Source organism: Lepisma saccharinum, chromosome 5 (assembly GCF_977018435.1).
Source record: "Lepisma saccharinum chromosome 5, izLepSacc3.1, whole genome shotgun sequence".
Taxonomy (NCBI): Eukaryota; Metazoa; Arthropoda; class Insecta; order Zygentoma; family Lepismatidae; genus Lepisma; species Lepisma saccharinum.
The window spans coordinates 40,156,249-40,178,516 of NC_139233.1; the positions used below are offsets into that span (position 1 = coordinate 40,156,249).

A 22,268-nucleotide genomic window follows, 5' to 3' on the forward strand; every position below is an offset into this window, starting at 1 on the left:
TGTATCCAAGAAAATGGTGGACACTTCAAACATTTGCTTTAATTTGTAAGGATACCCACATTTCAGGGTTGCAAGGTGTATGTAATTTATTGCATATGTTCGAGAATAACCAACTTTCTCCTTTTTCGTTAAAAGTGCCTTAGTGTGATAGCCTGAGGTGAAACACGTCTGTTAGTGACACGTGACAGCAACAGTGTTGCCAGTGTCCCTCGTAATATTGTGAAAACATCGATTTTTGGAACAGCCCATTTATTCCCTTCTGCAATGTTTTTGAAACTTCGTCAAAGTTCTTTTTCTGTCAAATTCATTAGATGGCCATCCAAATTGTTCGTTGGTATTGTGAAATGTTGCAATAATTTACCTCAGTGAGTTCTGTGCATCAATATACACGATTTGCAAATATTTTTTTTCCGCCTTTGGCAACACTTTGCTTATTTGTTATTAAAACGTGCATGTTCTTACATATGTTTGTCTCTCTAAATTTTCCCAATATACAGGGCATTCTCTTGGCAGAAAGCGTTTCTTCTCATTCCGTTTCGCTATTTCGTTATACGGTCGTAAACACCGGGTTGCGTGACTTTTCGGACACTCTGTATATGTTAACAGCCAAACAATAGTTCATTGAGATATATTTGTACCTCCAGAAACGGTAAAAGGGTTCGCACAAAGAACAATTAATCGCATTACACTAAAAACCCTAAACAGTAAATTGTAAAAGGCAATGTAGCCAAGAAATCATATGAGTATCGTCAAAGTATTAATTATTTTAACATTTGTAATTGTAATATTGTCCCAATATGCCATGGAATGTGTGTATGAATGAACGATAGAGTGAAAGAGGGCATGATGTACTGTTTAAGTATCTGTGTTTTAATATATGTGTATATTCTGAATCACCGTAGTACTATGTCACGTCATTTCAGGTGCTTGAAAACAAATCCTCCTAGGTTTATTCTTAGTAGCTCCGACTGTAGGCACTTATCCTGACCGTTTTATAATTCAGGTAATGGTTTCATTAGAGTGGCAGGTGTGTCACGGTACGCGATTCTGTGTTGTTTTGTTGTTTAATTTTGCATTGAAGAGAGTCGTCTCACAAGTTAAACGTTATGAATAATTGTTATTGCAATGCAACTGACATATATAATGCAACGATCACTTCATAGTCATATGAAACAATTTCAATTAGAGGGCCTCCCCGATGGCGTAGTGGCAACGTCGTCGCCTTCTCCCGGGTGCAATACCCGGTGGAGGCTCAAGTGGTTCGGATCCCACTTTAAACTGTATGTCCAGTTCCGATTAGCCTTACCGTGTATAAAGTGGACTTAAAACGAAAACTCGAAAAACTCATTGGTTCATAAATACCGTGAGAAAAAAAAACACGAAGGCGAAGATATTACTTCTGTGGGTTTCTGTATTCGAAATAAAACAATGCAAGATGCGATTTACTCTTGACTCTATTCAGTTTGCGTTACATATACAGCTATTACTTGGCTGTGGATTTATCACCTTCAAAATAATCACCAGAAGAGGCAATACACTTTGACCAGCGTTTGTACAGGTCTTGGAAACTCTGTTGATAGTCATTGACAGCAAGTGTTCGCAAAATACGCGTAACATTTAATTTAATGTCCGCGACGTCGTCAAATCTTCTCCCTTTCATAGCCATCTTAAGCTTGGAAAAAGGAAAAAAATCAGCAGGCGATAAGTCCGGAAAATATGGAGGGTGATTGATCACTGTCACTGAATGCTTAGCAAGATATTGTTATACAGGCAATGCGGTATGAGGCCGAACATTATCGTGTAACAGAAACCATTGGCCAGAATCACAGAGGCCCTTCCTAACCCGCTTCATCCTGTTTCTGAGTCGACCAAGCACTTCCTTGTAATACCACTGATTGATTGTTTGGTTTTCAGGGACAAATTCATGGTGGATCAGTCCTTGGGAATCAAAAAAATGCGATCAGCAGCACTTTTGTCTTCGATTTCGACATCCGTGTTTTCTTCTTTACGGGTGAGAACTGTCATTTCCACTGCGCACTCTGTCTCCCTTTGAAACGATTGTACCAGTCATACACCTGGGTTCTTGATAATGCTGCATCACCATACACTGCCCGTATCATCTGTAACGTTTCGGTAAACGATTTACCCAATTTGTAACAAAACGTTATGCTGTAACATTGTTCCATCTTGGTGCGCGTATTTTGTACGCCGTCTGCACACGACCTTCATCTGACACACGCTTGCCCCGATACCGACTGCCTGTAACGGGTTGAAACATGCACTGACGGGAAGTTTAGATATAGCTCTTTGCAGAGTTGCGAGAATATGGTACCTTTTAATTGAGTTCTTTTTTTTAGAGAGAGAGTTCTGTTTTTTTATGGGCGGACCTTGTAGCCCTATATAAATTTTCAGGTTTTGATAGAAAGTGTTGGACAACATAAATTAATAACTTTAATAAACATACATATAATCTTGTAATCATATTGTGAGGATCCACGGAAACCACAACAGCATATACCTAGTCTAACCATAAATACTGTTGCACACTATTTTTTAAATAAGTTGATTATGGTTTCACAAAAATTTTAAATTTTCTTCTAGTATGTTACACTTACATGTATTACACACAAATAGCACCAATGAGTTTTCAAGATATCCACTTTTTGCCCTCACACAGGGACGAACTTTCTCTGACCAGGTATCTATTGCAGCACGGATGGTCTCGTTGGGAAAGTCCGCCACTCCTGCCATCAAGGGGTGCTTTTAACTTTCAATTATAGGGTGCTTCCTCTTGCAGACAGTACCCACTAGCACTGGCCACGGTTTGCAGTCCAGGGTATTGAAGTCAGGGCTATCAGATGGTCTATCAACAGTGGGCATGAAATCGAGTACAATGTTCTCCAGTCACCGTTGCATCATCCTCGTGTTATGAGCTGGGGCAGAATCTTTATGGAACATCCAGGGTTCATTATGAAACATTGGTTGAATGGCGTCACGAGAGGGTCCAGGACACTTTCTACACACTTTCGCACGGGCTTTTAAGCCCTTTTCACAAAAATTAGGCCTGGTGGAACTCTTATAGTTCACCCACCACCAAACCATGACTGAGGAGGGCAGGTGGAATCTCTGAATTTTGGGAACTCTCTCACGATCTTCTTGAGAGCTTCAAGTACACACCCTTTCATTTTGGTGGTTAAAACTGTCTTCAGTGGTGAGCACTTGCTCATCAGTGAAGAGAATCCTGCGATGCCCATTGGCGCCGTACTGCTGCAGGAGCCATTTCGATTTCTGTTCCCTTTGCTTATTTAGTTGTGGCATCAGGAAGTGTCCAATACTCCGCCTGTAAGCCCCAATTCCAAGGTCTTCCATAAGCACCTTGGACATTGATTGTTGTGAAATGTTCAGATCCTGTACTATTATCACTTGCTTCCTGGTGTGATTTCGGGGGCACGCGAGCTACCACTGCCTTAACACCTGCCGCTGTTCATACGGTGTGAAGTCGACCAACTGTTTCTCAATCTTTCACGCTACCAGTCTCGGTGAATCTCTGGATTGTGCGATACACAAACCTTTTGCTGATCCTCAAGGTTTTTAAGGGCTGCAAAATCTCAGTGAGTGACTTGCCAACCATATGCAGAGCTCCGGCTACTCTGTTTTCATATTCGCCTCACTTCATGCTAAGCACAAGAAGATACATGCTTACTCTTTCACAGTTGCACAGACAATGGTCAGGAGTGAGAGTCAGCACAAGTATAGTTCATGAGCCTGACCAACGGGTGTACAGTCCAAGTCGAAAGTTTGTAACAGTATTTATGGCAAGACTAGGTGTTTGTGTACGTGAAAATTGATACATATTGGATTAGATTAATTAGTTGTTCTAAACTTTCGATGCCCCGATCGCAACAATTTTACTCGTAAATACATTTCTCACTTTATACATTAATTAATATTGAAATTTATATTAACGAATAAATTATGGCATAAAATCAATTATATCTAGTTTTATTGACAAACGTATCATTGATTGAATTATCTTGCTTCGCTTTTCTGCCACTTTTGGCTAATCGCAAAGATGAGGATCAACGGTGATAGAATTCATGAAAAGACAACAACAAACACACATGGAGTGCACACAACAGAAACCCCACAGACAAATCTTTTGGCTTTGTCTAGACGCCAGAACCTGCCAAATACTGTCCAGGGTGTACTACGTGGAAATGAGATGTTGATACATGTAAAATAGAATTTTAATTAGTTGTCAACCACTTGATCTAATGAGAAATTGTAGTTTCCTCAGGCGAACATCATTAAATTAATTTGTTAAGTGCTGATTTTCATTGACATCCTGCATTTTGAACACAGAAAAAATACAATTAATCAAAACATGTCCACTACAAAACACTTTTAATGAAAATTGCTGCGCAACTAGAATTACAATTTTCAGGGAAACTTCTCGCGATCCGGTATAATTAATGCCAGGGCAGGTACCGGGTCGCGGTCCGGAGGTTGAGAACCACTGCATTAGATTACCTTCCCAATTAACTGATATCGTGCATGGTTCTAATATCCTCAGAGTGCTGCAGATGCCGTGAAATTACTGGAGCATTCGTTCCGTAATATACGAAATCTAATCTAGACAAATAAAAGTAGAATTTGAAGCTAATGCACCAAAGAGCAAATCGGGTTTTATCCACCATCTTGAAATGCATTAACCGATTTTGCTCAAATGCAATACCAGACCAATTCACTAAGGTGCCTAGGTGTTATAAAACCTGAAGTTCAGAAGTTTTAAATGTACGGCAGTTATCGTTGACTTGGCTCCCAGTCATAGTCATCTTAAACTACGCATTATGTTGATTGATTGATTTGGTTTATTTTACTTCCATTTTCTTCCACATTTCGCGAAGATGATGATGACTGATGATATGATGATACTAATGAAGGGACACTCACAAAGAACACCCATGCCCAGGCCAGGATTCGAACCACGGATCCCTAGCGTCGTAGCGCGCTGTGCTATCTTCTACACATTATGTATTTTGAAAGTTTTGTAACTCGTCTGTAGATTAGAAAAATCGTTTTCTGGGTGCAACCTTGAAACGCGTCGTTTTATTTCGCTCTACTTAAATATCTTTCCGTGCTTCAAGGTATCAAGCTGCAGAAAGAATATGTTTTTAATCTTTGCTAAACCTTTTCAATAGCGTGGTGCAGGCGGGGTGAACCCATTATGTGTGTAGAGGAGTGCTCTCGTGTACATGTGTGGACTGCAGATCGAACAGCGCTATAGTAGAATTGTACAATTAGGGGCGGAAAGGAGGGATTGAGCCAGTCAGGAGGCTTCGTCGGTCGCGTTGGTGCAGTGGGCAAATTCTCATCATATGTAATCCGTGAGAATCAGTACAGTGTGGCATTTTAATCATGCCAGAAAAACAGGAGGCGCCTTCTCCTTGAGCACTTTTATCTCTCAACGCAAACGCTGATCTACCGCTTATTGATCTTGAGGCGCTGTGTGCAACCGGGAAACTCGCACCGCACAGAATGCTCGCTGGCTTTCATAAGAGCAAGTGACATGCTCAAGCGTGCCGTAGCGTCTCCAAAGCAGCTGCGTTGTAATCAAGGGGTGCCGGGTTCGATTACCGGTAGGATCACAATGCACGTTTGGGATCTAATTTTAAACTCTTGATCCAAAACCCTAACAGAACACAAAAGTCGACATAAACTACACAAACATATTTAGTCTATTCCGCATTTCTCTCTGTGTGCGCGTATTTCTGTAGCTTCTCCCCTCTCTCGCCTTCTCTGCGAGTCTCTCCGATAGCACGGGGGCTGATGACAGGGTTGGGGTACAGGCAATGGTGCATATCTTACTTTAAACTGTACGTTTAGTACCCATTAGTCTATTTTTGTAAAAGATAAAGCTTTGGTGAGATGAAGCATGATAATCATGGAGTTATAATTATATGTACATTTTGGTTCAAGAGATGTATTCGGGTTTGTTATAAATACACCTAAAATTACATATTTGTTGTTGTAAAAATTGTGGTCATAGCAACACAAGTATGGTCTTAGAAATGCCCAGAATTGGTGTAAGAGAACATGCTGGTTTGGCTCTGTTCAGCAACATATTTTGAATATTGTTACACCATTGGTTGCCAAACAACGCTAAGTACAGAAGCTTTTAAAACTTGATTAGGTGTATTACATTATTGCGTTGGCTACTCTATACAGCTTGTCACATACGACGGTCGCGCAGACAGACAGAGAGGAACACCATGGGAGTCAGGCCAATTACGTTGCCAGAATCCCTGGTGGACTCTGATTAGCTATCGCAGTCACATGACTCTCCACTGTGTACCGCCCTTACGTGTCCATCGGCCAGCATATCTGGCGAGGTGTATAGGATGAATAATGAAATGAATTTGAATTGACTTCTAAGTGGCAACGCTTGAATCTGGAAGTATGAAGAGACAGAAAGGACAAGAGACTTAGAAAAAAAATCAAAATTTGGAAAGGTCTAGAATCTCCCAGTGTCTCTTAATTTCCTTTAAATCAACCACCGGAAGCCAGGTGCAGAACTCGGGCCTCCGTTCGGCGCAGAGCAGCCAAGAAAACAAGCAAACAAACAGCTTGTCGGAAAACGGAGTTCCTGTAGGACCGATTCACTCAGTAACCGCTGTCGTAAGGAACCTGGTTGCCATGGTCACGGGTATTGGGTGACTGTTGCTATAGATACGTTCTCCCAATATAAACGGACTTTTTCTTTCCGATCCCTTGCAATAGCATTACCATTTCAATGCTCACCTTTAGGACTGATAAGTGTTTCCAACTGCATATTTTTCCCCTTTAAGCGGCGTAGGAAAATCTTTATAAGTTTGTCAAAGTCTGCTTCAAGTATACTACGAAAAATCTGATGAGACAAATTAAATATTTTTACGATTACCAACATTAAAAATAGACATTTCAGCAATAAAATTAAGCAATAAAAATATTTGTATACTTGTTTCTTGTATAATATGAAGTTTATTTCTCTGGAACTTACACGAAGCCCAGATTCGATTAGCATAAAAATAGACGGTGACGGTGTGGACGAAAATTTAATAATAATACTAATAATCACCAGGTACTTCATGTCTTATCAGCCGAAATAACGTTTTTGTTTTCTTATAAATCTTTTATTTTTCTATTATTTTAAATTCTTTTCCCTCCTAGAATAGATTTCTTACACAAATTGCCGTGGTGTTAACTAGAAATAAACTACATAATGGATGCATGCCGTTATGCCTCCATTTTAAGTAGTATTTTTACGATTTTCATGTAAAAATTATAATTAATAATACAAATATTACGAATAGTAATGTCAATTATTATTAATCATCATAGATTGATTGATGTGAATTCTTTTACTTCGCTCTTCTGCCACTTTTGGCTAATCGTGAAGATGAAATGGGCGAAGGAGCAAACACAAACATACATGGACGACACAACAGGAGCCTCACAAAGGTATTGAGTCCAGACATCAGAGCCTCTCTAATCTGCAAAATGCAGTCCAGTGTGTACTTCGTGGAAGGGAGATTGACATTTGTGTATCTTTAGAAAGGTTCACACCTCTATTATTAATAATAAAATGTATTATTATAACTATTATAATAACTCGTTTGAACCAGTTCCAAATTCAAGTACTTAGAGGTAATACTAACAAATGAAAATGATATTAAAGAGGAAATAGATAGCAGGCTTAATTCAGGAAATGCATGTTACTTCTCTCTTCATAAACTTTTGTCTTCTCGTTTAATATCTAAGAAACAAAGTTAAAATATACAAAACAGTAATTTTGCATGTATTATTATATGGATGCGAAACTTGGTCCTTTACATTGAAAGAGGAACATAAATTGAGAGTATTTGAAAATAATATCCTTAGGAAAATATTTGGGCCTAAAAGGGATGAGGAGACATGAGTGGAGAAGGTTACATAATTTAGAAGTACATAATTTGTATTCATGTCCAGATATTATTAGAATGATTAACTCAAGAAGACTTAGGTGGGCAGGCCATGTGACACGAATGGGAGAGGAAAGAAGAGTTTACAGGATTCTTGTTGGGAAACCTGATGGTAAGATACCTATAGGAAGGCCTAGACGAAGATGGAGGGATGGATTTAAAGGATGGAAAAGAGAATTTAGATGTTGCTCAGGATAGGGACAGATGGAAGGCCTGTGTTTCTGCAGCCATGAGCGTTCGGGTTTAAGAAGGCTAGAGAGAGTTAATTACTAGTTAGTTAGTTATTATTATAATTATTATTACAAGCACATGTGATGCAGTTGGTTATCATGTACAGGACCTTCAATTTAAGTTAAGATTCGAACTGCGCCCCGCTAGGAATTGAACACTTACCTCTTGATTACAAGGCAACAGCGATAAACCCAACACCACCAGGGAGGGTCAGCAACGTAGCATCAGATTCTATTAAGACTAAACTAATATTCCTGTTTATCAGTGCCCACCAGTGGGTCTAGAAACAACTTGTAGAGGGCTTGACTTCAATTTTGGTATATTTTTCATATTTTCAGATATAAGTTGCCTTTCTTTACTTTAAAGAAAAGCTGAGCTAATGGGTTGTATGGAACACTTATCAATCTCGTATGATAAGAGAGGCAATTTTAGTGGCTAATTATACTCTCTCTCCTCCCTCCAAAAACACGATTGTACGTGTCATGATGTTATTTAATCAAGTACATAAGTTTCCATTGAATGCCTTTTACGTTCCAGTGTTTTATTGCTGGACTTTTCCTCGCTCGACTGCGTTCCCTAAACAGAACGAAGATGTTCGAACTTAAACTGACTGGAAGATTCAAGTTAATGCTTTCTACGTTCTGATGGGATGTGATACAATGATGATATTGAGGATTCGAGGTCGAGTAGAGGGTAGAGAAGGGAGATTGTAAATAAGGAAGGTTCAGGGTTAGTTGTGGAGGAAGCCAAGGGTTGATGAGGATTGTGAAGTCAGAGAGGGACAGGGGAAGAGAAGAAGAGGGGAAGCAGAGAGAGAGGAAGAGATGGAGGGAGAAAGAGAGGAAGAGATGGAACGAAAGGGAGAGCAAGAGGAAGGAAGAGATGTTTAGAGAGAGAGATGAAGAGAGGAAAGAAGGGAGAGATGTAGAAATGAGTGAGGAACAGAGAGAGAGAGAGAGAGAGAGAGAGAGAGATATGAAGAGTGGAAAGAAGGGAGAGATGTAGAAATGAGTGAGGGACAGAGAGAGAGAGAGAGAGAGAGAGAGAGAGAGAGAGAGAGAGAGAGAGAGATATGAAGAGTGGAAAGAAGGGAGCGATGTAGAAATGAGTGAGGGACAGAGAGAGAGAGAGAGAGAGAGAGAGAGAGAGAGATTAAGGGCTGGGGTAGGTTGTTAATAGGAATGGTTGAAGGTCGATTATGGATAACACCAAGGGTAGATAAGGATTATAATCCTTGCGAGAGGGGGTCCCGGGTTCGATACCCGATGGAGGCACATACTGGTTCGGATCTCACATTAAGTTGTAGGTTTAGTACCGATTAGCCTTCTGTGTATAAGTGGACTTAAAAACTCAAGCCAAGCCTTGAGAGAGAGAGCGCGAAATAAAGATAAATGCCGAAAAAGAAAAATGGAAGTAGTGCCACAGTAAATCAGAGAGAATATTTCATTTTTGAACTTTTCTACTACCTGTTTTGAGGCAACACTCGCGACAAAGCTCTCGCGCGATATCATTCTTCTGTAGATTAATCACATCTCTCCTGGAAGCCATCTACCCCCTCAAAAAGGTGCTACCTTCCGTTCGCGAGAACAGAGAGAAAGTGAAAAACTACTTCCCCCCTTCCTTCCCAGCCGACGCTCGTTGGGGCGAAATGATCTGTCAAGAGGACCAGGAGCATGTCTTCCATCACTTGCTTACGCCTGTTGCCCGCTTCTTCTTCGCCACTGATCTTCTTTGTTCCTGTCTCTCCCATGCCGCTTTCCTGCGAGCCGTGATGAATCGAATCTGGCGCCCGAACAGGGACTTCTTCGATCAAGCTCCGTCACTTCATTGGGATCGGTACCTCACGTATAGCAGACAGGTCGTTAATCTAACGTGGTTGATTTGGGAACATATATACTGATCTAAGTCATGAACTCAACCTATACGTTATCATCTCGTTTATTTGCACCCTAAAGTCGACCTCCGCGGCAGAGTGATTAGCACAGCATACTATTGCGCAAGATGTTTGGGGTTCGAATCACGGCCTGGGGATGAGTGTTCTTTGTGAGCGTGCTTCTATTTCATCACATCATCAATCATCCTTATCGTCGCGATTAGCTGAAAGTGACAGAAGAGCGACGCTAAATAACGAAATTCAAAAACAAAAAAAAAAAAATATCTGCAACCTTGATAATTATCAAGAATCGAATCGAGATAAAAGACATGAAATGAGAATTAAAAACCATAACGAGATATTATTTATTCCATGAGGGCTCCCGCATAACCAAATCGTACTTTCGCCTTTGGTGTGAGCGGTGTCGAGTTCCATTACCATGGGGCACCCAATATTTCGGCGTTGACCCTACTTGAACATAAGAAGTAGTAGATTTTGGTCTCGAAAGCCAGGAAACAGCGGCGATGGAACTCGATGCGCTGACTACACGTCACACAATGAAAAACCACTCTGGCAGGTCCTGACCCTTAGAGGGCTGTTGCACCATGGGGTTTAGTTTAACATATTCCATGACAGACTAGATAAGATGAGATCTTTAAATTTGAGATTAAGGTAATAATGAGCTCAGAAATTTTAATTTTAGACTTGACAGAGAAAAGTAGTATAATTTTTAATTTCAAAATTAACTCGAAATTCGAATTTCACATTCGAGTTTGGACATAAAAATTCTTGAATGACATTAAATTATGTCAAGAGTCAAATTCAATATTCGACAGAAAATTTCGATCAGAATTTTGATTCTTTGACTGACAATAAATAGGGTCAAGAGTTTCGATTTGAGTGTTATGATAAAAAATAGAGCAGAGTTTTGAATATTTGACTGACAATAAATAGGGTCGAGAGTTTCGATTTGAGTGTTATGATAAAAAATAGAGCAGAGTTTTGAATATTTGACTGACAATAAATAGGGTCAAGAGTTTCGATTTGAGTGTTATGATAAAAAATAGAGCAGAGTTTTGAATATTTGACCAGACAGTGAATGAGGTCAGTGTTTCAAATTTGGGTTTGGATGTACATAGAATGAGACCAGAATTTCTCATAGGAGATACTGCAGAGAATGAGATCAGAATTTTAAATTCCAAAATAGAGAGGGGGGAACAAGATCAGAATTTTGAATTCAAGGCTGAGAGGAAAAGACCAGAATTCAAATTCCTAGCGAGTCAGTAAGAATGATACAAGAATTTTTAGAAGGGGGTACGAGAGCAAGTTCTACGTGAGAACCGGTTCTTTATTGGTCTCTGCCAAGAAGACTTCACCACCCCACTCCTCTTTGCGGAATAATTCAATTCAGCTGACGACAAAATAATTCCACAGAGAGCAGTTCTAAAGGGGACTGGAGTACCCGAATTTGCTTGCGAGGAGAAAATCACCTGCTCCTGAAACAGACCTGCTGGAAGCTCTGGAGAGGTAGGGCTCGATACGAAGACAGACTTGTCGGAATATTTCCCGTGGGGGCGTATGAATGCATAATGCTACCGGGATAAAACCCATGGGAAGAGTGGGATAGCGGGAGACGGACTATCTCCCTTGCGGAGAACGTTGGGAGGGGCTAGAGTGGGCTTAACCACGTAGCAAACCGCTTGTGGTTTGTTAGCATTTCAGCATGGGTTTAGTCTGCCCAACGCAACAGGTTAACTTTATTGCAAAATCCTGGATTCACACACTAGACATTGTCATTACTGCCCTCGAGGTAGGAATAAGTCGTCCTGCCTATGTAAATTGTTTTACGTAGCCTATAGATAGAAATTATGCTCTGCTTGCTCGTGTAAATTGTCATACGTTTCCTACAGTCAAGAATAATACTCTTTTTTCTCGTGTAAATTGTCATACATTGCCTATGGTCAGAAATAATATTCTTCTTGGTCATGTATATTGACATACGTTCCCTATTAACAGGAACAATATTCAACTTGCTCGTATAAAGTTCATACGTTCCTTTTAGGCAGGAATAATATTCTTCTTCTTTTGTGTTGTGTTACCATACATGTCCTACAGGTTGGAGCAATACGTCTGAATATTCATATAAAGTGCCAATACGTTGCCTTTAGATAGGAATAACACATGACTTTAATCGTGTAAAGTAGTGCCCTAGAGCAGAAATAACAAGTTAGTTTATTCCTGTAAATTCCCATAGATGTAGGGATAATACTTCTGCTTGTTCCTGTTAATAGCCATACCTGCTCTAGAGATAGGAATAATACTGCTTTTCCTGTTAATTGCCATACCTGCTCTAGAGATAGGAATAATACTTCTACTTGTTCCTGTTAATAGCCATGCCTGCTCTAGAGATAGGAATAATACTGCTTTTCCTGTTAATTTCCATACCTGCTCTAGAGATAGAAATAATACTTCTACTTGTTCCTGTTAATTGCCATACCTGCTCTAGAGATACGAATAATACTGCTTTTCCTGTATATTGCCATATCTGCTCTAGAGATAGGAATAATAGTTCTGCTTGTTCCTGTAAATTGCCTACGAGCTCTGTAGAGGTAGGAATAATACTTCTGCTTGTTCCTGTTAATTGTCATACCTGCTCTAGAGATAGGAATAATACTTCTGCTTGTTCCTGTTAATTGCCATACCTGCTCTAGAGATAGGAATAATACTTCTGCTTGTTCCTGTTAATTGCCATACCTGCTCTAGAGATAGGAATAATACTGCTTGTTCCTGTTAACTGCCGTACCTGTTCTAGAGATAGGAATAATACTTCTGCTTGTTCCTGTAAATTGCCACACGTTTCCAATGGGTAGGGAATGCATAACAATTTATGTGTGGAGTCGTGCCTCCACACCCCACTATGTGTCTTCATGCCACGCTGCAATGCACAGGGGATAGCTTTACTATATCTTTAATAACCATGTAGATATCTGTTTGGTGTGTCTGAAATTTTCATTACAGTCCACCAAAGTTTTTAACGACAGTCTCGTCTATATTTTACAGTGCTCTCGGTCTCGTCTCGAGTAGACCATTTGCTGTTTGTTGTCCAATAGTTGTAGAAGTTTGCTGAACTATCTCAACCATAGCAGATTAGTACTTTAAAAATTTTAATGTAATTCAAATGCTATTCAATTAAAAGTCGCGAAACAAGTCAACTTACTGCAATTTAATGACGTTCTACTTAAGCACTGTACGTTGCAAGGAAGATTTTAAGCTCCAGTTAACCACACGGTGAGAGAAATATTCAGCTACAAGCTCTACACGGTAGTAGCAAGGGAAAGTAGAATATGACAACCAATGTATATCTTTGCTCCATATCTAACACAGCGCTAGAACTGCAGGCGTAACTGAAACATGGTTTACGAGCAGTTACCACGGCAATGAAGCGGCAATTAGGATCAAATGATAACTTCCTATCGGTCTTGCGGAAATTACCACTTCCTGCACTTGCCGACGGTACTCACTGAATCGTTGGAAAATTTCTATTAGGTGGACCTGTGGGAGGATAATTTATTTAAGGTGAGCTTTTGCTTTTTCAGTATATATCTTCTTTGGCCTCTGTGACTGAGTGCGTTGAGCTTATGACTCACGATCTCGTGTCTGAAGGTTCCGGGATAGATTCCTGGTCTGGGCATGGGTGCTTGTTTGTGACAGTCCCTTCTTCACTCTTCTCATCCTCATCATCGTGATTAGCTGACAGTCGTAAAACACGAAAAAGGGGGAAAATTGCTCTTTTACTTAGTTGGGCTATTGTAACTTTATTAGTATTAGTTATTCTGGATTGACAATGTTCAAAAAAAGCGAGAGAGAGAGAAAAGCTAGAGGAAAGAGATAGAATGGATACAGGAGAGAGAAAAAGGGGGAAAAAGAGAAGAGGGAGAAATGAAAGCTGAGAGAAGGAAGAGAGAGAGAGAAACGTGACAGTGACAGAGAGAGAGAGAAAGAGAGAAGGAAAAGAAAAGTGACAGAAAGAGAGAAGGGAGAGAAAAGTGACACAGAGAGAGAAAGAGAGAAGGGAGATAAAGTGTAACAGAGAGAGAGAAAGAGAGAAGGAAGAGAGAAAAGTGACAAAGAGAGAAAGAGAGAAGGCAGGGACAAAAGGGACAGAGAGAGAAAAGAGGGAGAAAAGTGACAGAGAGAGAGAGAAAGGAGGGAGAAAAGTGACAGAGAGAGAGAGAGAGAGAGGGAGAGGGAGAAAGGAGGGAGAAAAATGACAGAGAGAGAGGGAGAAAGAGAAAGAAGGGAGAAAGTGACAGAGAGAGAAAGAGAGAAGGGAGGTAGAAACATGACAGAGAGAAAGAGAGAACGGAGATAAAAAAAGTGACAGAGAGAAAGAGAGAATGGGGAGAAAAGTGAGAGAGAAATAGAAAGAGAGAAGGGAGGGAGATAAAGAGTAACAGAGAGAGAGAGAAAGAAGGGAGGGAGAAAAGTGACAGAGAGAGAGAAAGGAGGGAGAAAGTGACAGAGAGAGAGAAAGGAGGGAGAAAGTGACAGAGAGAGAAACAGAGAAGGGAGGGAGTAACATGACAGAGAGAGAGAAAGAGAGAACGGAGATAAAAGGTGACACAGAGAAAGAGAGAAGGGAGAGAAAAGTGACAGAGAGAGAGAGAAAGAGAGAAGGAAGAGAGAAAAGTGACAGAGAGAAAGAAGGGAGGGAGAAAGTGGCAGAGAGAGAAAGAAAGAATGGAGGGAGAAAAGTGACAGAGAGAGAGAGAGAGAGAGATAGAGAAAGAGAAAGAGAGAAGGGAGTGAGAAGTGACAAAGAGAGAGATAAAGCGAGAAGCGAGGGAGAAACGTGACAGAGAGAGAAGGGAGAGAAAAGTGACAGAGAGAAAGACAGAAAGAGAGAAGGGATAGAGGAGAGAAGAGAACGGTTTGTTTGAATTGTTTTCTTTTTCTTCACTTTTCTGCAACTTTAGTCTAATTGTGAAGATGATGAAAGGCGATAAGATGAATGGGTGAAACGACAATCACAAACACACATTGTTGATTGATTTGTTCTATCTAACTTTGCTTTTCTGCCACTTTTGACTAATCGCGAAGATGAAGATGAATTTTGTCATAAGGTGAAATTGATGAAAGGACAATCACAAACTGACATAGGCAGCACAGAACACAAATCTCGGAAGGGATTATACTGGATGCCAGTCCAGACGCCAAGGCCTCATCTATCTTCTATATATATAAAAATGGATGTATGTGTGTGGGTTTGTGTGTGTGTGCGCGTGTGTGTGAATGTGTGTGTATATGTGTTTGTTCCAGCATACCTGTCGAACGCCTGGAGCAATTTCAACCAAACTTGGTACACGGATCACTTGCAATCTGGGAATAATACTTTTAGAGTAAGACACCCCTGGCACTTCTAGGGGTGGGTGGGGAGGGGTGACATTTAAAAATAATCAAGAACGACCGATATTAAATTCCGCACAAACAGACATCCGTGACTCTATGCAATCCAGCACAACGATAGTGTTTCTCGGGTTGTCTAACATTCAGGCTGTGTTGCGAATGAAATCCATAGTTTCCGTGACACTCCCAATACGGTTCAACTCCAAGTTCATCACCTATCGGCATGGGGGGAGGGGGTGAGAGGGGGTAAAAAATAAAATGCCGCAAATGACCTATATTAGTGTCGAATCCATAGCTTTCGGAGTCGCTAAGCTAATTGGTGACATTCGTGATCACATTTAAGATTAGTTACAGTTTACACTATAGTTAGAATTCATTATTTTGCTGTCTAATACTAGATTGGGATAAATAAATACCCTGACAACGCCGGGTAATCAGCAAGTTAGTCTATAAAATTCAAGTCCAGGGTGTACAATGTGGAAATGAGACAGTCTTTTGGGTGTCTTCAGAAAGTGGTATCCCTTACATCCAGAGAAAAGAGAAAGGAGAGAGGAAATCAGAGAGAAGGAAAAGAAAGAAATTCAGAGAGAACGGAGAGTGAGAAAAGAGAGAGAGAGTGGGAGAGAGAGAGCATCTCTGACGAGATGATTTTGTACCTGTAGAAGGTAAATAATTAAAGATAAAACAAACAAATAACTAACTAAGTTAATAAATCTCATTTCGAATCACACTAAAATATCTCGATTGCAGAAAGTTACCGTCAAATAACGAGCAACAAGTCTGATTCCAGATGTTACGCAGCATTTTTTCCCCTCGGAAGAGAACCTCGTTTCAAATAAATGTCAAACAAAATGAAACTGGGATATCTTGTTAAGCAGAGATATGGGCTGTATGAAGATCCGCGCCGCTAACAAGACCGAAATTGAGTTTTCCCAGGGGAAGGACTAAACCACGAGAGCTCGAAACCTATCGCGTTGCGAAAACCGTTGCGTCACAGGAGGTTACCCCGTGCGAGCGGGAAGGATAGGTTACTTAAAATTACCATATGTACAGTCACGAGCAATAAAAATGGGGGCGTCTAGATCCTGAAATGATCGCTTCGCTGCAAACGTTATTGTGTGTTGCCTAGCTCTACGGCGATAAGTGAATTTTAATAGCAAATTTTCAATGGCAACTTCTACCACCGCCATACAGTTATGCAACACGCATAACACCTTGCAGGAAAGCGAGCATTTCAGAAACTAGTTGTCCCATTTTTATTATTGCCGGTGACTGTACATTTCTCCACCCATTTCTATACATATTACTGATTAGAATCCACGGAGTCAGTGGCGTGCCCATGGGGGGGGGGGGTTGGGGGGTTATAACCCCACCCTTTTGGTCCAGTATTTAAAATAAAGAACGTCAAAGGCAAGAAAATACGGCAAAATGAGGACTGACTACTTAAAAATGTAGACATAACCTCTCCCTTTCGAAAATCCTGGGCACGCCACTGCACGGAGTAATTGGCAAATGTGTCTAATCGGTTAAGTTTCTTTTAAAAAGAATCAATTTGTATAATTCGAAAAGCTATATTGGAGAAACATATGCTAACAGCAATATCACGATTCTAAACCTGACTTTGTTGACTTTTGTTAACTAGCATCGGTTTTATGCCACTTTTGGCTAATCGTGATGATAGAGATGAGTGATGATATGATACAATTGATGAATGGACTCTCACAAACAACACCCACGCAGGGATTCGAACCCGGCACCACTGTCGTAGTAGCGCGTTGTGGTAACAACACTGTAACAGAAGTCGGCGCTTTTACATTCTAATATACTGTGTATAAAGTACACACGCGCACGCACGCACGAACATATCGATATTTGGAAGTAACAGGTTTTTCAAGAGACAGTAATGGAAGTAATTAGATTTCAATTAACTACTAACGGAATTAATTTACTTTAACAGTTACTTTACATTCTTGCATGAAAGTAAAAAAAAAAATCTTCAGCCGTATTTTGCAATATCTTGACGCAAATGTTCGCTTGAACGAAGACTAAAATTGATTATTAAAATTGTGAGACAAATGTGAGGAATGTGTCCCAAGTGTAGTTAATTTATCGTTGATTTATTGATTTGGTTTATCTTTCCTCGCTTTTCTGCCACTTTTGACTAATCGCGAAGATAAAGATGAGTGATGATATGATAAAATTGTCGAAAGGACACTCACGAAGAACATCCTTGCCCCGGCCGTGATTGAAACCCGGGACTCCACGGAGGCCGGCTGTAATTCATTTTGTACTGACAATCATTATCGACATACCTGCCCCAAGTTATTTATTTAACAATAATTAACACAATTATGGTGCCGCCAAAGAACAAAAATAAAATGTTAATATTACGGTTTAGTGTTAATTCAAGTTTCAAATGGTTTCAATTTTAAAACGCAGGAAGGTACGGTCGTAATCATTATTCAAAATAATTTCGTAGTTCTGTTATACCCACATAACGTTGAAATTACTTTCTCTAACTAGCAGTGGCGCCAAAAAGCTTTTGTAACTTTCAATTTTCACGTAAACAGCTTTGAGCCTTGAAAACTTAAAACGGACGATAAGAAAACAGTTTTCAAAAACGAAAACTGAAAATGGTTTTGAAACACGAAAACTGAAAACAGTTTTCAAAAACGAAAACTCAAAACAGTTTTCAAAAACGAAAACTCAAAACAGTTTTCAAAAGCAAAAACAAACAAAAAAAAACTTTTAAAAATTTAAACAATTTTTTATGAAATTGAAGTTTTTTTTAAAAAAAAAATACAAACTATTTTCAGTGTTCTGAAAACCGGTTTAAACAGCACTTCTGTTCAACATATGGCAAGGGAAGTGGTGTGATCATATTTTTTAGATTTTTCAATCTCTATCCCACTAAGGAGTTACCGAATGTCTTAGGTTCCGTTGAGTGGCGTGCCCCGAAATTCCGTAAGGGACGGACACGACCGCAAGGTAAGGGGAGTTTAAGCTTATTTCTTAGTAGCCTGTGTTATAACTTACTACTATTTACGTGTATGAAGTCAGTGTTTGAATATGAGTGAACCAAATTAGGGGATGGTGCCATAAATCCAGTAATTCCTCTACAGCACGCCACTGTCTCGGTTGACCCGTGCGCTCGACACGTTGACCTTTCCTGACAAGCACGTGTCATACGCACGCCGACACTTCCACCCGAACGACGCACGGATTCAATCCGGTTAGTTAAGCGCTCAACTCACACAGCTTGCTTCCCCACAATACTCTACAGAGATCAATATACACACTCTATTGACCCTTTGATGACCTAGAAAAGCATGTAATCTTGCTACAATGACCGCGAGTGGTTCGTAGTAACATACATAAGCATGCACACTCGTTAGAACTAAGTGCAGGTCCTAGATTCAACGTCCAAGACTTACCTCTACCAGGTTTAGGAAGGAGTGGTTGTTGACTGGCCGCAATGAAGGGTGGACAATGTTCAGGAAGCCATAGTGGACAATCGCGGCACGTTCCTCCGCTTTCCCGGTTCTCACAAGATGGCCGCCGCTGTCAACCTGAAAATCGATACGTAACAGTGAGCAGGCGCGATCACCGGCAGACCCAGAGATTATCAACAAAATGCACGTAGAACACCATTGCCCCCGTCATGCTCTAAACGGATTTTCGCACGTCGACTCCCATTGGCGGATGTAACTACCACGCACTATCACCAGTTGCCAATGGTAACTTGCATTGCAATGGGATTTCGAGAGATCGATATGTTCAACAGTCGAAAAGTTCGCAGTTGGGAATTTACGAAATAATTAGCACGTGCTTGTAACATATGGGACGGGAAATTTATATTAATTGTGATAAATTAGCTTGTTTGAAGTTAATATAAATGATAGTGCTTCGGTATTCAACAGATTACGATGCAAAGAGTGAATGTACTGCAAGTTAATAAAACAGAAATTGTATTCTGCCGCTGACTATACAACAGCTGTTTGGCTTATTGGTCTAACAAACACGTTCCGGAAAACAGTTCCTAATCTTGTTTTGAGTATTTTTACTTGATTGTTTAAAATCGCTTTTCAATCTTTTCATGATAATCGATGAAAATAGATAAGGATTAGACATGTATTACGTAGATTGACCAATACAAACCAAAACCCCATACTTTCGCTTGGACTCGAACCCATAACTCCAGCCACGAGATTGTGATGTACAATAATATCGACATTTCAGAATAACTTCATCATAGAACAACATTATGAAGAGAAGATGGCAACATTAACTAGCATTGCAATCGTACAATAAAAATAAGTGTAGTTTTATATCTACAGTGGTATATATTTATTAACATATAACAAACAAAATCTTTAATTCTCTCTATTTAAAAGGAGAATTTCTTTTCGATGTATAAATATGATAAAATCCTAAATGACAATACCAAATATAAATACAAACGTATATATGTATACATACAAGAATTAGACCCTAGAACAACTTTGTTGTTTTGAGAATCTTCCCCTACAATTGTTGTTTTGAGAATCTTCCTCTACTATTGTTGTTTTAATTTTTTTCTGCATATGCTGGAAAATAGAGATAGAATTGAAATATCAGCCTTGAACAAAACCCAACTTTACCAGTTAATTCGTAACAATTTTACAGTGAAAACTCAGAGAATAAATGTTCAATTGAAACTCGTGATATCCACATATGTTCTTTATATGCATATCTTGATCATTATGTATATTATCCGCTATCTATGGAATATCAAAAATCATTGTAATTCTGTATATAGCATATCTAAAAATAGATATTGTAAAAATGTTTCATGATGCGTATCATACTGCTTAGGTAATCACGTAATATACATGGATCAATATCCACATCAACCCATTCCTTGCCGGGAACTCCATCGAGAGTGAAGTGAGCTGTATATTAACAGTCTAACTCTGGAATTGAATGAATAGTCTGTTCTTATAATCGATTACGAAAAAAAGAAGAAGAAGAAGCTGGAAATATATCTCTCACGCAACCTTTGCGACTAGGCAGAAGTTCTACCTCATACCTTTTGTCGCGTGACTTTGTGGTGAAACCAATGCGCCGCTTTGAAACTCAATATTACATCTCAATTTCCAAAACGAGTGCTACGGACTAAAATTATAGGCTACCGTTTGTGTCAGAGACCTCACGCTGAGCGGAAATACGTATTATCAAGGCCACTGATACCACAGCTACAATTGGGTACGTCATACGTCCATTAGGTTAGAAGCGTAGAAATATTTGACAAAAAGCAAGTTTGTTAAAACTTTTTTGGAAAGTGGAGAAGGCGCTGTCAAATTTAAGAGAAAACAGAGAAGGTACTTTCCAATTCAAAGGAAAGTGGAGAAGCCTGATAAGGTGCTGTCAAATTTAAGGGAAAGTAGAGAAGAGCCTGTCAAATTCAAGGGAAAGTAGAGAAGGTACTGTCAAATTCAAGGGAAAGTAAAGAAGGTTCTGTCAAATTCAAGGGAAAGTACAGAAGATTCTGTCAATTTCAAGGGAAAGTAGAGAAGGTACTCTCAAATTCAAGGGAAAGTAGAGAAGATACTGTCAAATTCAAGGCAAAGTAGAGAAGGTACTCTCAAATTCAAGGGAAAGTAGAGAAGGTACTGTAAAATTCAAGGGAAAGTAAAGAAGGTACTGTCAAATTCAAGGGAAAGTACAGAAGGTTCTGTCAATTTCAAGGGAAAGTAGAGAAGGTACTCTCAAATTCAAGGGAAAGTAGAGAAGATACTGTCAAATTCAAGGCAAAGTAGAGAAGGTACTCTCAAATTCAAGGGAAAGTAGAGAAGGTACTGTCAAATTCAAGGGAAAGTAAAGAAGGTTCTGTCAAATTCAAGGGAAAGTACAGAAGGTTCTGTCAATTTCAAGGGAAAGTAGAGAAGGTACTCTCAAATTCAAGGGAAAGTAGAGAAGATACTGTCAAATTCAAGGCAAAGTAGAGAAGGTACTCTCAAATTCAAGGGAAAGTAGAGAAGGTACTGTAAAATTCAAGGGAAAGTAGAGAAGGTACTGTCAAATTCAAGGGAAAGTAGGGAAGGTACTGTCAAATTCAAGGGAAAGTAGGGAAGGTACTGTCAAATTCAAGGGAAAGTAGGGAAGGTACTCTCAAATTCAATGGAAAGTAGTGAAGGTTCTGTCAAATTCAAGGGAAAGTAGAGAAAAGACACTGTCAAATTCAAGGGAAAGTACAGAAGGGACTGTCAAATTCAAGGGAAAGTAGAGATGGGCCTGTCAAGGGAAAGTATAGATGGGCCTGTCAAATTCAAGGGAAAGTACAGAAGGCACTGTCAAATTCAAGTGAAATTGGAGAAAGCACTGTCGAATTCAAGGGAAATTAGAGAAGGTTCTATCAAATTTAAGGGAATGTAGAGTAGGTACTGTCAAATTGAAACATGTGTGGACACACATTTTCATCATTATTTTCCTTTACTTTCCATGAGCTCATCTGGGATACTTTATGACTTTTCTTTTCCAATTCCTGAAAACCCACATCGCCCAAAACAAAAAATGGTAATAGTCAATTTGGGCACGTTTCTTTGAACTTGAAAGCTACAAGATTGCCGTGACAAGACTTGGCACAAATTCGTCTAGTCTCGTCTCGTATATATAGAATAAATGACACATACAGAGTGCCACCGTACAAACGTTTACAGCGCATAGAGGTCATTAAGGTAAGCAACTATTCTCAATAAAGATTTTCTATTTGACGCCTC

The 22,268-nt window shown here is 39.7% G+C and overlaps 1 protein-coding gene across 8 annotated transcripts in view; it reads right to left on the minus strand.

Moving 5' to 3' along the window:
* LOC145987783 (synaptotagmin 1-like) overlaps window positions 1-22,268 on the minus strand; it is a 321,930-nt gene that overhangs the window by 92,195 nt on the left and 207,467 nt on the right. For 6 of the 8 annotated variants that reach the window (XM_083122473.1, XM_083122474.1, XM_083122479.1 and 3 more), the window contains one exon: window positions 18,945-19,079. The exons of the other annotated variants lie outside the window; for them this stretch is intronic. The gene's annotated coding sequence lies outside the window, so the exon portion shown is untranslated. The remainder of the gene's footprint in view (window positions 1-18,944; window positions 19,080-22,268) is intronic. 8 annotated transcript variants of the gene reach the window in all.